This window comes from Pipistrellus hanaki (assembly GCF_964339955.1).
Source record: "Pipistrellus hanaki genome assembly, chromosome: 10".
Classification (NCBI taxonomy): Eukaryota; Metazoa; Chordata; class Mammalia; order Chiroptera; family Vespertilionidae; genus Pipistrellus; species Pipistrellus hanaki.
The window spans coordinates 31987544-31999450 of record NC_140512.1 but is presented as its reverse complement, the minus strand read 5'-3'; the positions used below and the strand labels follow the sequence as shown (position 1 = coordinate 31999450).

General features: G+C 38.4%; 1 protein-coding gene across 2 annotated transcripts in view; it reads right to left on the bottom strand.

The window, feature by feature from the left end:
- Nucleotides 1-8699: 8699 nt before the first annotated feature.
- C1GALT1 (core 1 synthase, glycoprotein-N-acetylgalactosamine 3-beta-galactosyltransferase 1) overlaps nucleotides 8700-11907 on the bottom strand; it is a 33555-nt gene continuing 30347 nt past the window's right edge. Inside the window, exons 5-6 of one of the 2 annotated variants that reach the window (XR_014796115.1) lie at nucleotides 11561-11904; nucleotides 8700-9307 (exon numbers count right to left, since the gene is read on the bottom strand). The gene's annotated coding sequence lies outside the window, so the exon portion shown is untranslated. Of the gene's footprint in view, nucleotides 9308-9329; nucleotides 11905-11907 lie in introns of those variants that run through there. The other variant, XM_084896698.1, reaches the window with a different exon arrangement.

Below are 11907 nucleotides of genomic sequence, written 5' to 3'. Positions count from 1 at the left end.
AAACTCCAACAGCTGCAAGAATGGAACCAGCACCTATAAGACTATGATTGCTGGGATGCTTATATCCCTGGGCTCAAAGTCCTAAAGGATTAAAATGGCCATTCTTTCCCATGCAGACTTAGGTTCCTCAAAACCACGCAACCTTATACAGAAAAAATCAGGAAACCTTAGCAATCTCAGGTTGCACATATACTTAGGAAGCACCTATATTCTTAGGGTTGCTAAAATATACCAACAAAGGCAGAACTTGAAATAGAAATAATGATCAAATTATTTTCCTTGTTTTATATGAATAATATGAGTATGTGAAAATTAATTTCCTTTTATAATTCTTTGTTCACTGGAATTTAATTTTTTTTTCATTCTTTATTTTATTTATTTATTTTTATAAATCTTTATTGTTCATATTATTACAAATGTTCCTCATTTTTTCCCCCCTCCATTGTTCCCCTCCACCAGGTTCCCATCCCACCCTCTGCCCTTTCCCCTCCCCCCATTGTCCTCATCCATAGGTGCACAGTTTTATGTTCAGTCTCTTCCCACACCCCCCACTCCCCTTTTCCCTGAGAATTGTCAGTTCACTCCCCTTCCATACCTCTGATTCTATTATATTCACCAGTTAATATTGTTCATCAGATTTTTAAATTCCCTTGTTCACTGGAATTTTTACTGGCTATTCCTTTCTCACCATTTCAGCATTAGAGGTGTCAAATTAGTTTTATTTTGTTATACATATCTTCAAAAGGAGTATCTTTTTTTTTTCATGTGGGTGGGTTTCTTATTAATATACCTACACTCTATCTGTTAGAAATGTTTCCAAAAAAAACTCACAAATGAAACAAAACAAAAAAGGCAATTGCTCAAAGCTTTCATCAGGAACCTTGGACCTTCCACCTCTCAGCTCCTTTTATCCTTACTCATGAGATTTTCTTCCTCATGGTTGCAAGGTGAGAAAGAGCAATGGGGAAGAGCAACATGCATTAATTTCTCTGGGAGGCCATTTATTGGGGATGGAAAGACTGTAGGATATTTGCCTACATCTCATTGGTGTCCCATCACACCCTCAGCTAAAAGAAATGTAATTTTAAACTGATGATATTTCTGCCCTAAACAAATGAGGATTTTGTTAGTCAGAAGGAGATAATGGAATCCAGTAGATAGCTACCTATATTTGCTACAGATACCATTCTGCATGTGTAACTATGGGATGGTTGACTTCCATTGCCTACTTCCCATTGTCTCAGATCTTCCATTTCTCTAGTCATATATTCCCTCAGGCTTCTGTTCCTAGGCCCTTTCAATATTCTTCTCTTAGCTTTCCGTATTCTGCTTCAAAAACTTCTCTTCCTTTCCTGCCAACTCTCTCTGCCTTCTTTTGTCTATGCCAATTACTTTGTTCCTTCCACCCCTTTTTTTCTGAGTACCCCTATTCAAAATCCTTTTGTTAGCTAAAACATACCCAGAAATAACTTCATGTTTATCCTCTTCTATGTCTCTCATTAAGTATCAAACATGACTCGGATATTTTTTAATCTATAAAATTATATACCTATAATATTAGTGTGAGCTTGCTGACAGGGGAGGCAGCACTCATGTACACCTTTGGATATTGATTAAAGGGCATGAGCTCAGGTGACTCAAAGATACAATTTGTGTCAAAGAGGCAGAGTCTTAGTCAAAATCATGAAGGTCTAAGTAGAGAGTCTCAGACTTTGGCAGGAGCAAGGCAGTGTGGAGATTGGAAAATATTTGCCTTTGTAGCCTTATTTTTTTAACTTAAAAAATTATTGATTTTTAGGGGGGGGGGAGAGAGAGAGAGAGAAAAAGAGAGAGAGAGAGAGATTTATTGTTCCATTTATTTATTAATCCATTGGGTGATTCTCATATGTGCCTTCCCAGGGGTCAAACCCACAACTATGGTGTATCAGAACGACTCTCTAACCAACTGAACTACCCAGCCAAGGCTGCCTTTGCAGCATCTGTAAACATGTTGTAATACTTTGCTGATTCACTGATAATACTATGAAAAGAGAGTATACATATCGAGTAATGAATCTGCTGTGAGCACATGCTGTAGGGAGGAAGAGATGGGTGGCTGAGATGCTGAAGTGGGCAGCCAGACTCACCCAGATACATACAGAAATAGAAGCGTAAAGTCAGCATATAAGAACCTCTCTGTCACCTACAGCAGCTGGGGATGTCTGGGAGAAGTCAAGACAATTTTACTCCCAAGAGTAAGCTCACGCACCCCAGTTGGACAGTTTGGGACCTGAGGATAAGACTGTTGGAAAAAGAGTGGGATGCAGGTAGCAGTATCCAGCTCAAGTCTCAATCCTTCACATCCCAAGAGCAAAATAGTAAGCATTCAATTGATTGAACCAGTACTGGATATTTCAGCAAACATTTGATGTTACTTCAGAATGCTCCTGGAGGTCTTGGGTCTCATCTTCTCAAAGTGTTCCTTGTACATAGAGTATTCTCCCTGAGCTGAGTTCTGGCCAACAATTTTCTTAATCTTATTATGTCTTCAGAAATGTTTTGGTACCCCTTATAGGTGACTCTGTCAGATAGCTGCCCAGTAGACCTCCTTCTTAATCTGACTTTGAAAACAGACCCTGGCTAGACAAGTTTTCTCCTCCACCTAGGCGGCTACATGTTAAAAGAGTTTATTGAGAGAGAAAAAAAATGTAGTGAACCACAGAAAGTTAGAAACTCTTTTAACTGATATTCCATGAGACTGTGGAGAGCATGGGGGGATGTGAGGCTCATACAATCATAGAATCAGGGAACCACACATAAGAAATGGAGGGCCTTCATCTTTTCTCTTTTCCTTTTTCTTGTCCTTTTCTTCTCTTTCTCTTTCCCTCCCGCCCTCCCTCCCTCCCTCCCTCCCTCCCTCCCTCCCTCCCTCCCTCTCTCCCTCCCTCCCTCCCTTCTTTCTCTTCCTGTCTTCATTCCTCCCTCCCTTTCTTTTTTTGGCAACTTATAGATGTCTTTGTAACTTCTCATGATTCATGGAGACTGAGCAAAATGTTAATAATTTATAATCACTTATATTGGCAAATGAGATTCTTAGGCCCCATCTTCCCTCCTAGGAAATAAAACTGAGGTTATGTAGGGTGAAGGTAGAAATGCCTTAGCTTTTGAGTTAAATCTTGAGAAGAATAAAAGAAACTAGAACAGAGGTCCTAAATTGCTGTTTTCCAGCACGGATCTGATCTGATGAACTGGTTTAAGTATACTAATTTATACTAGTGAAAGAATTACGATGTACTTACATGTCAAAGAGACGATGCTAAAGAACTTATATACATGCTCATGAATTGATTTTCTCTATTTTATAGAGAAGTTTAAATTTTCATAAACTTAAGATTCCCTAGCTGGTAAGAGGCAGAGCTGGTATTCACACCCAAGGAAATTACTTGAGCTTGGCCTCATTAGTAGATAGGGATAATTAAAGCTACTTGTAGAATAATTACTAAATAAATAAACAAATGGCTGGGATGCTCCAGCATCTAGAACTAGGCATTGAAGCATACATAGAGTATATTATTAACTTTTGCTTTCCCTAAATGGTTTTTTTTTTTTTTTTTTTTTTTCATTTAAAGGAAATTTCTGCAAGTCTTTCTCTTGGTAGTTAGCTCTTGAGGACCAGAATCCCTGACTGGACAGGAAATAGCCAGACATTTCTTTGAACATTTAGAGAGAAACTGATTCTTCCCTGCAAATCACTGAATGGGGATATGAAGAGGGTGAGGTTAGAAAAGAAAGGGTCTAAAAACTTGTGCTTTGATGTATTCACATGGTAAATGCAGACTTAATTTTCACATCCTAGACATTCTGCTGCATATAATGTACAATACCAGAGGTATGCATGTCTGTCTCAAGGACATTAAGAGCCAATTGCACTTGAGAAACTTACAATGTACTTTTTTTTCTCTCTTTGAAATGGCAGCATGTTATTTGCTGAGGGTAAATAGTTACCTTCCTGTTCCATGTGACCTTTATAGGGCAGGTAAAGGTGGAGTTGGGCATTGTGAGGCATGAACCTGGGGAAAAGAGCTCATAAACGCAGAGAGCGGGCTCTGCAATGGCTTAGCTCCGTGACCTTTAGAACAGGACTCTGCTTTTCTGTGTTTTGGACTCCCTCTGGAAGAATGAGCTAATGATATTTTCCATGTGCCTCATAAGTAGCAGTTCCCAGGAAGCTGTCTGTCTTCTGGGTCTTTTGGGACCTTGCAGTTGACATTGGCTGAATACTCTCTACTATATTCAAAGCATTGCGCCTTAGGTGATGGATAGGACAGAGAACAAAAGGGAATTCACATGCAGTTTTCTATGCATGGAGTCATTTACAAGTGGGAAATATTAGAGCCAACTCTAAGGGATTTAGTGATTAAGATACAAAACACCCTTTGATCTACATCACCCCACTTCCCCCTCCTCACCATTCTATTTTCTCTATAAAATTGGATTTACAATTCAATATATAATAATTTAATTAAAAATGAGCAAAGGACCTGAATAGACATATTTCTAAAGAAGACATACAAATGGGCCACAGGTATACAAAAAGGTACAATCACTAACCATCAGGTGAATGCAAGTCAAAACCACGAGATCCACCTCACACCTGTTAGGAAAGCTATTCTCAAAAAGAGCTAACAAATGTTGGCAAGGATGTGGAGAAAAGGAAACTATTATACACTGTTGGTGGTAATGTAAATAGTACAGCCATTATGGAAAAGTCTGGCAGTTGCTCAAAAAATTAAAAACTGAATTACCATATGATCTAGCAATCTCACAACTGGATATCTATTGAACTGAATTGAAATCACTATCTGGAAGAGATATCTGCTCACCTGTGTTCGTTGCAGCATTATTTACAATAGCCAAGACAAAGAAACAACCTAAGTGTCCACTGGCAAATAAATGGTTAAAGATCAATCTCTCTCTCTCTCTCTCTCTCTCTCTCTCTCTCTCTCTCTCTCACACACACACACACACACACACACACACACACACACACACACACACAAATTGGTTCAGAAAATTACTCTTTTGGAGCAAAGCATACCTATCCAGTATATTTTTTAGAAGTTTTCAGACAAGTATGGTTTTAGCCTGATTTTCAATCTTTGTATTGAAAGTGAGGAAGACTGGCTAATCTTGAAAAATCATAACAAAACAATAAAGGTCTAAAAGACAGAAGTCATGGATTTTCGTGGCCACTCATCTACAGTGATTCTATACTGGACACTGTGGTCCAGTCCCCCCTTAAAGTGTGAGACCACCATTCCCCAGCTGCTGGGAGTGCTGGCAGCTGTTGGCTCTTGGCTGAGTTTGTCTCAGGGGATTACCCTCAGCTAAAGAGAGCTGCCTTGCCCAAGATCACACCTACTCCCTGGGCGGTCCTCACCCAGGGATGGGCAGATACAGCTGAGTAACAGCCAGGCAGCCTTGCCCTAAGTAGAACAAGACTGAAAGAAAGGTCATTCCAGTTCCGGAGTTTCCCCTGAGGAATTGGCTTAAGTCTTTGTTAAAACAGCTTTACAGGTTCAACACCTCCTTCTGCACAAACCTGTTTCTCCTATTTCCCTACAGGTGTGAATCCCAAACACCTTCCTGCATGTTCATCTCTAGCTGGCAACAGATTCTAACAAATCCCATCAGCCCCGAGGACAGATTGTTCAACAGAGGCCTCCAAAGTGGTGTGTGGGTGCACATATGTACAGGCACACATGTGTTCTTGTGCTTAATTTGTGAACCTAAGAATGGGAAAATCATCTGGCAGTCTAAAATAGGACTGGAAAATAAATTTATTGATTTTTAAACTTCCCTCATGATGTTCAATTTTTCTTTTTTAAAGTTTTAATTTCCTCATCCAAAAGGAGTTACAAAAGGCAACAATGGATCTATATCAGAAACTTTCAGGCATTAAGTGATTAAATTCATTTCCTTCAATGATGCACTAGACTTACCATGATTTAGGCACAGTTGAGACAAGAAGGTATCCCAGATAAGGTATTTACAAAAGAATAAAGCCTTTCAAAGTTCAAGTTAACATTTAAGGATGCTTTTTGGCTTAGTGATTAGATTGTTGGACCTGGAACCAAAGGTCAAGGTTTCAACTCCCTGTACCTCAGTTTTAGGTTCAATCCTGGCCCTAGACAGAGGCAAGTTTGGGAGGCAACCAGTCAATGTATCTCTCACATCGATGTTTCTCTGTCTCCCTTCCTCCCTCTCTTCCACTTTCTCTTTTTAAGGATCAATGGAAAAAATATCCTCAGGTGAGCATTAAAATAAAAAAAATGCTCCACTATCTTTGGAAAAAAATGAAAGACAGAAAAATAACTCAAGGAAATTATCCCTCCCCTCACTTCTCTCCTCCCAATTCATCTTAGTTCTTTTGTAGAGTGGTCAGCAGGGGCAAGTGAGCACAGGGACTAAAAAGGCAGCCTGATGGAAGTGCCGCATCTTAGGATGTGGCTGGTCCTTCTATAGAGCAAGAGGCGGGACTCACTGTCCACCAGACCAGACCTGTTAAAGTGTTGATTTGTCTGGAACTGACATGCTGATGCTAAGCTGGTATCTGCAAACTTCCACAGAGAACAATACATAGTGTCTACGAATATGGTAAGGTAGAATCAGTGTGGATCCTAAAACATATGAATTCATCTATGTAAATACCTATTTCATGCCTCAAAGTAGACAGTTCTGTAGACATTTTCTAGGTCTTTTGATATCCTTGTTTTTGTGGAAATTTAGATAATTTGAAAAGCACATTTCTTAAGCCATTCTAAACAGTTAGGGCACAAGGTACTCTGAAATGTGGTGGGAAATCAAGAAGGCCAGATGTGGGCGAGAGGTGTGTGAAAGAGCCTGGCTTCCTGTGATATTCATCTTGGGTAAAAGTTTGGCTTCAAAAGGTTTTAAAAAATGTAAAATACCTGTTTTTAGAGGAAATCATCTTGGGTTAAAAAATTACCTTCTTTAGAGTGATAAGTATTATATACATTGCTACATTTTAAGCAAACACTTGAAGCAAGAGTATACAGCATAATGCAATGCTTCTGAAGTGAGGTTCCATATTACCTGTGTTAGAATCATCTGAAATGATTTAAAAAATTCAGATTCCTGCCCCCACTCCAGACCTACTTAGTCTAGGATTCCACATAATAACTAGCACACTAGGTGATTCCTGGGCGCATAAAAATGTAAGAAAAACTGGCATAATATGATGATTAGTTTTAGGGCCAAAGAAAACAAATCTAGCCCCAAAACAAATCTAGCCCAAACCCCATAGATTGTGATCAAAGCACACAGGTATGTTACAAGGTTTAAATAATGAAGTCGTCTGAGATCTTTTGACTTGAACTTATGGATGACTAACTCTCTGGGAGAGTCAAGATGAATGAGATATAATTCTTGTTCTTGTAAATCTAAAACGTCATCTAATTTTCAACTAAATATGTAATTCAAACTTTCCTCAATTCTGTTTTTATTCTTACATCTTTTCATGTAAGATTGTTTCTTGGAAGTCATTTAATATAATGCTCATAAAATTCCAATATAATTTTATTTTATCCTCTCTACTTATTTCCCCATTCCAAGATCAATACTAATGTGGTGGATGGGTCTGGTGAATAGGAATAATTCCAATCTACTCTGCTATAGAACTTTAAGAGACAGGTATGTGGCTTTAAAAGACAAAATCAAATCAATAACACTCATGATTTCTGTGCTTAGTCTCTGAATGCAATTTGCAACACTACTATTAATTTGTTGATGTGAGCATGACCCAGACCATTCATTGTTTCAAGGAATTCTTGGTTGTACAACAATATGGTTTTACCAGCAACAAAAGCCCAGGCCTGGAGGTCTATGCTCTATTTTAAGATTGACCTTTAACTTGAACATTTGCAGAATATGTTCAACTTTAGAAACTCCTTGAGAGACTAAAGTAATACCTATTCAGAAGTGCACAAGGTCCAACCCTTAGCCTTTACTATCTAGATGAAGACCAGAAAGTTTCTCTCAAAGGTAGCTTTTAATGAATTTAGGTCAAGCTAGTATACAGTGCATAGCTGGTTTATGAGACTCAAAAACGCCGAAGGAATGCAAGATACTGCCTCAATCCTTGTTCTCTAAATTTGAGTTTATGGAGCCCCCTTTGAAGAATTAAATTCAAGCCTATCCTCCCTCCAAAGACCATTTGGGTCTGCTCATCCTTGATGAACAGGACTTTAGTAGATTGAACACTAATCAGTACAATGTAAGTATACATATCATAGGAATCAGAGTGGGCTCCTCTCTCATTTGGTTCTCTGAGGGCAACCCTTTGCTGAGCTCCCCGTATGACTTCTTCACTAGGTCAGTCAACAGAAGGTGAGTGGGACTCTTGGGTTGAGATCTTCACTACCACTGAAGATTTGGATAGCATAAACTTTATGGTTTTCATTAGGAGAGACAAATTCACTTATCCTATTTAAAGAATACTGAGAAATGTGATACTCAAAAATAACAAGACAAGAAAATGTAACTGAATACCAAAAAGATAATAGGCAATAGAAATAGATCCATAGGACAGGGTCCAGATAATGGAAATAGCAGGCATGGATTTTATTTATTTATTAAAAATACATTTTTATTGATTTCAGAGAGGAAGGGAGAAAAAGTGATAGAAATATAAATGAGAGAGAATCATTGATCGGCTCCCTCCTACATGCTCCACACTGGGGATTGAGCCCGCAACCTGGGCATGTGCCCTGATTGGGAACTGAACTATGACCTGGTTCATAGGTCAGTGCTCAACCACTAAGCCTTACTGGCTCACACATGGATTTTATAATGTCTGTGCTTAATATGTTTAAAGACATAAAAAAAATTTAAATTGAGAACATTGAAAGAGTTCTGTGAATTTAAAAACAATACGAAAAGGAAATTCTAGAATTGAAATATTTGATAAATGAAACCAAGAATTCAATCAATGGCTTACGAGTAGACACACACTACCAACAAAACTTTTCATTACAGATGTTACTGGTTGACCTCCCTCAACTCTAATCTCATAAAAACCTTAGCCTTTAAAAAGCAACCTCATTTGCCCTGAAGAGTTCACTTGGCTGGGCTTTAACTCAGGCAAATGGCATTTGTAGTGTTTGACTCGCTTTTGACTTTTAAGTCCTTGCCTTCACTGCTCGTTTTTGACATATTTGAAGATTACCATTGACTCTGTTCCAGTTAAGTTGTAGTAGCCTTCTCTAGACACTGAGTTCCTCTCTGCAACCCCAGGCCAGCAAAGCACCTGGGGACAAAAAATATAGTCCTTCACATGAATACAAGAATTGGACTTTAAGAGTAGAAGGAGGGCACAAAAAGGGGACTTTCAATAATAAATATATATATTTTTTTAAGTGTAGAAGGACAGTGAGGGGTTAATGAGAAAGACTGAAGAAACAAACCATAGGCCTGAACTGCAGGACACTTGGAAGTGCTTCTCATCTCAAGGCAGTTTCTTCTGTCTGTGCTTTTCCTTGCTGCTCATCCCCACCCTCCATTTGGCCAGCCCTCCCTTCACAATGATTGATGGAAGTGTGAAACAATCCTTGTTACTAAAAGATATCATGTTTATTCTGAGAGTATTAAAAAATGGAAGACTGCACCTAAATCCTTACTGCTGGTGATGGAGCGGGGTCTCGCCCGTTTCCACTTCTCTAGTAGTAACATTTCTCCCATCTCACATGTTTAGCAGAGAGCTGAAAGGTACAGATAAATATTATCCAATGGGATGGAAATTGTGAAGATCACAATATGATACTGAAGTTACTGTTTAGTCACCTTGACTGAAGACTAGACTACTAAAGCAGAAAAAATGTGGTGAACTGGCCTTTTCCTGTGTGCAGTACGTGAGATGGAAAACGGGGTCCCTGTATTTGTGTTGTCTCTTTATCTCCCTTCTCCATCCAAACCACTGAACTAAACAAAGAGCAAGGCCCCTGAGGAATGAGTTTTGTTCCCTGCTTTGTTAGTGGGAGAGGACTATTGTTCCTAAAAGACAGTTCTGAAATGTCAGGAACAGTTAATATTTAATTAAACTACATTGTCCTTGTCCCTAGAAGCCAGATTGTTACTTGTCAGACTTTCTGCCATTCTTTCTCATATGAAAGGGGGTGTAGACTGACTGGTTTAGAATCAGGGTATTAGGAGATTTAATGTCTATGTTACCACACCCCAGTCTCCTATGTGTGATTTTGACTTATATAAAAGCTAACAAAATAAATTAAATATTTGTGTATACAGGATAGCTTGGCTTGAATCTTGGGAAGAATAACTATAGGGGAGGTGAAAGAGGAAATAACTATAACAACTCCAAATTTTAACATGATATGTCATAGGGTGAGGTTAATGTTTAAATCTTAGATGTGAGAAGTACAATACTTTAAGAGAGGAAACCACTACCATCCTGTCACATAAGGTGGAGTCTGGAGAATTATAGTACCAGTTCATAGGAAACCAATCTACATTCTTTAATGTAATTTAAAAGGATAATTAACCCCACTGATACTATTAACTGTGCTTTTGAGTAAAGTCACTGCTTCACATCTTCACAGCATACATTTCTCTTGCTCTACTTATTTCAGTTTCAATAACAGAAAGTTTGAGTAATTATTCATCTAATTATGTATAATTATGTGTAAAGAAGAAAAAATAAAATTCCTTAAGACATCCTGACGAGTTCCAAATAATTCTATGCAGTAATCTAGTTATCAAAGAGCAAATTTAGAAAATATTCTGTAAGTTTAGGATCGGTAAAGACTACTGAATTAGTAAGAGGCCAAATAAATTTCTATTGCTTCATATGCAGCAAGAATTTTATTTTAAGGCATTAATTCACATTATTAGGTCACCAATTGCCCTAAATGAGGTCATTTGTGATCTTAAGATTTGAGCACACAGCTGTTTTCCACCCCTGTTCATCCTCTAAGTCAACAGTGTATAATAAAGAACACTGGATATGGTCATGTTTTGAAACTTCAGATTCAGGTTCAATTTCACCACTCAGTTCTGCTTCACTTGTCCTCACCGAGTCACTGGACTTCTGAATACCAGTTTTCCATTTGGTAAATTTGAGGATTTAGTAGTCTAAGAGTGTCTAAGGACAATAAAACATGAAATGAAGGTCTAACCTGATCAAGATCAGGAGACTTTCAGATGGAAAAATAATGCCAACTGTCATGAATACTTAAGGATCTCAGAAATAGCTGGTCACATGTCTAATTTAGGATCACTAAGAAAATAGAGGTCATTCATTTATTTCCCAACTTTTTTCTGCTCCCACTTTCAAATTTTTATTTTAAAGAGGGTGGACCTGATATGAAAGTAGCTAAGTTTTTAAAAAGAACATAATAAAAAATGAAATCATAAAGTATCATTCTGTTAAGTTTCAAAGCTGATTAGTGTTATAGCAAGGTGACCATGGCTGAAATTGGAGCCTCTATGTCTGAAACCCTAATGCAATGAGATGGAACAAGCACAGCAGAGTCTGGTGCAGCCTCACCTGCATTTAGTGTTGCTGCTGTGTGTGTGATTCACTTAAGCACAAACAATTCAGACTTCCTGATACATATTGATGGCAGACTTTTAGGCGATTTTCTTATTGGGGTCACAAATCCAGACCATACTTCTCTGAAGAGAGTGAATATTTTCACTGTCAGTTTCCCAGGGGAAAGGTCAGTTTTCCAGAAGGAAGGTGAGGAGAAACAGTTTCACACTGGGTGAAGGGAAATCCTCATTTTTCTTAGGACAGATGTCAATTTAGCTCAGATTCTGAAGATGTGGTGGTAATCAGAATGCTTCTAGTGGGGGGTAGGTCAGCTACTTCTGGTGCCTTGGAAACAGGTGCTA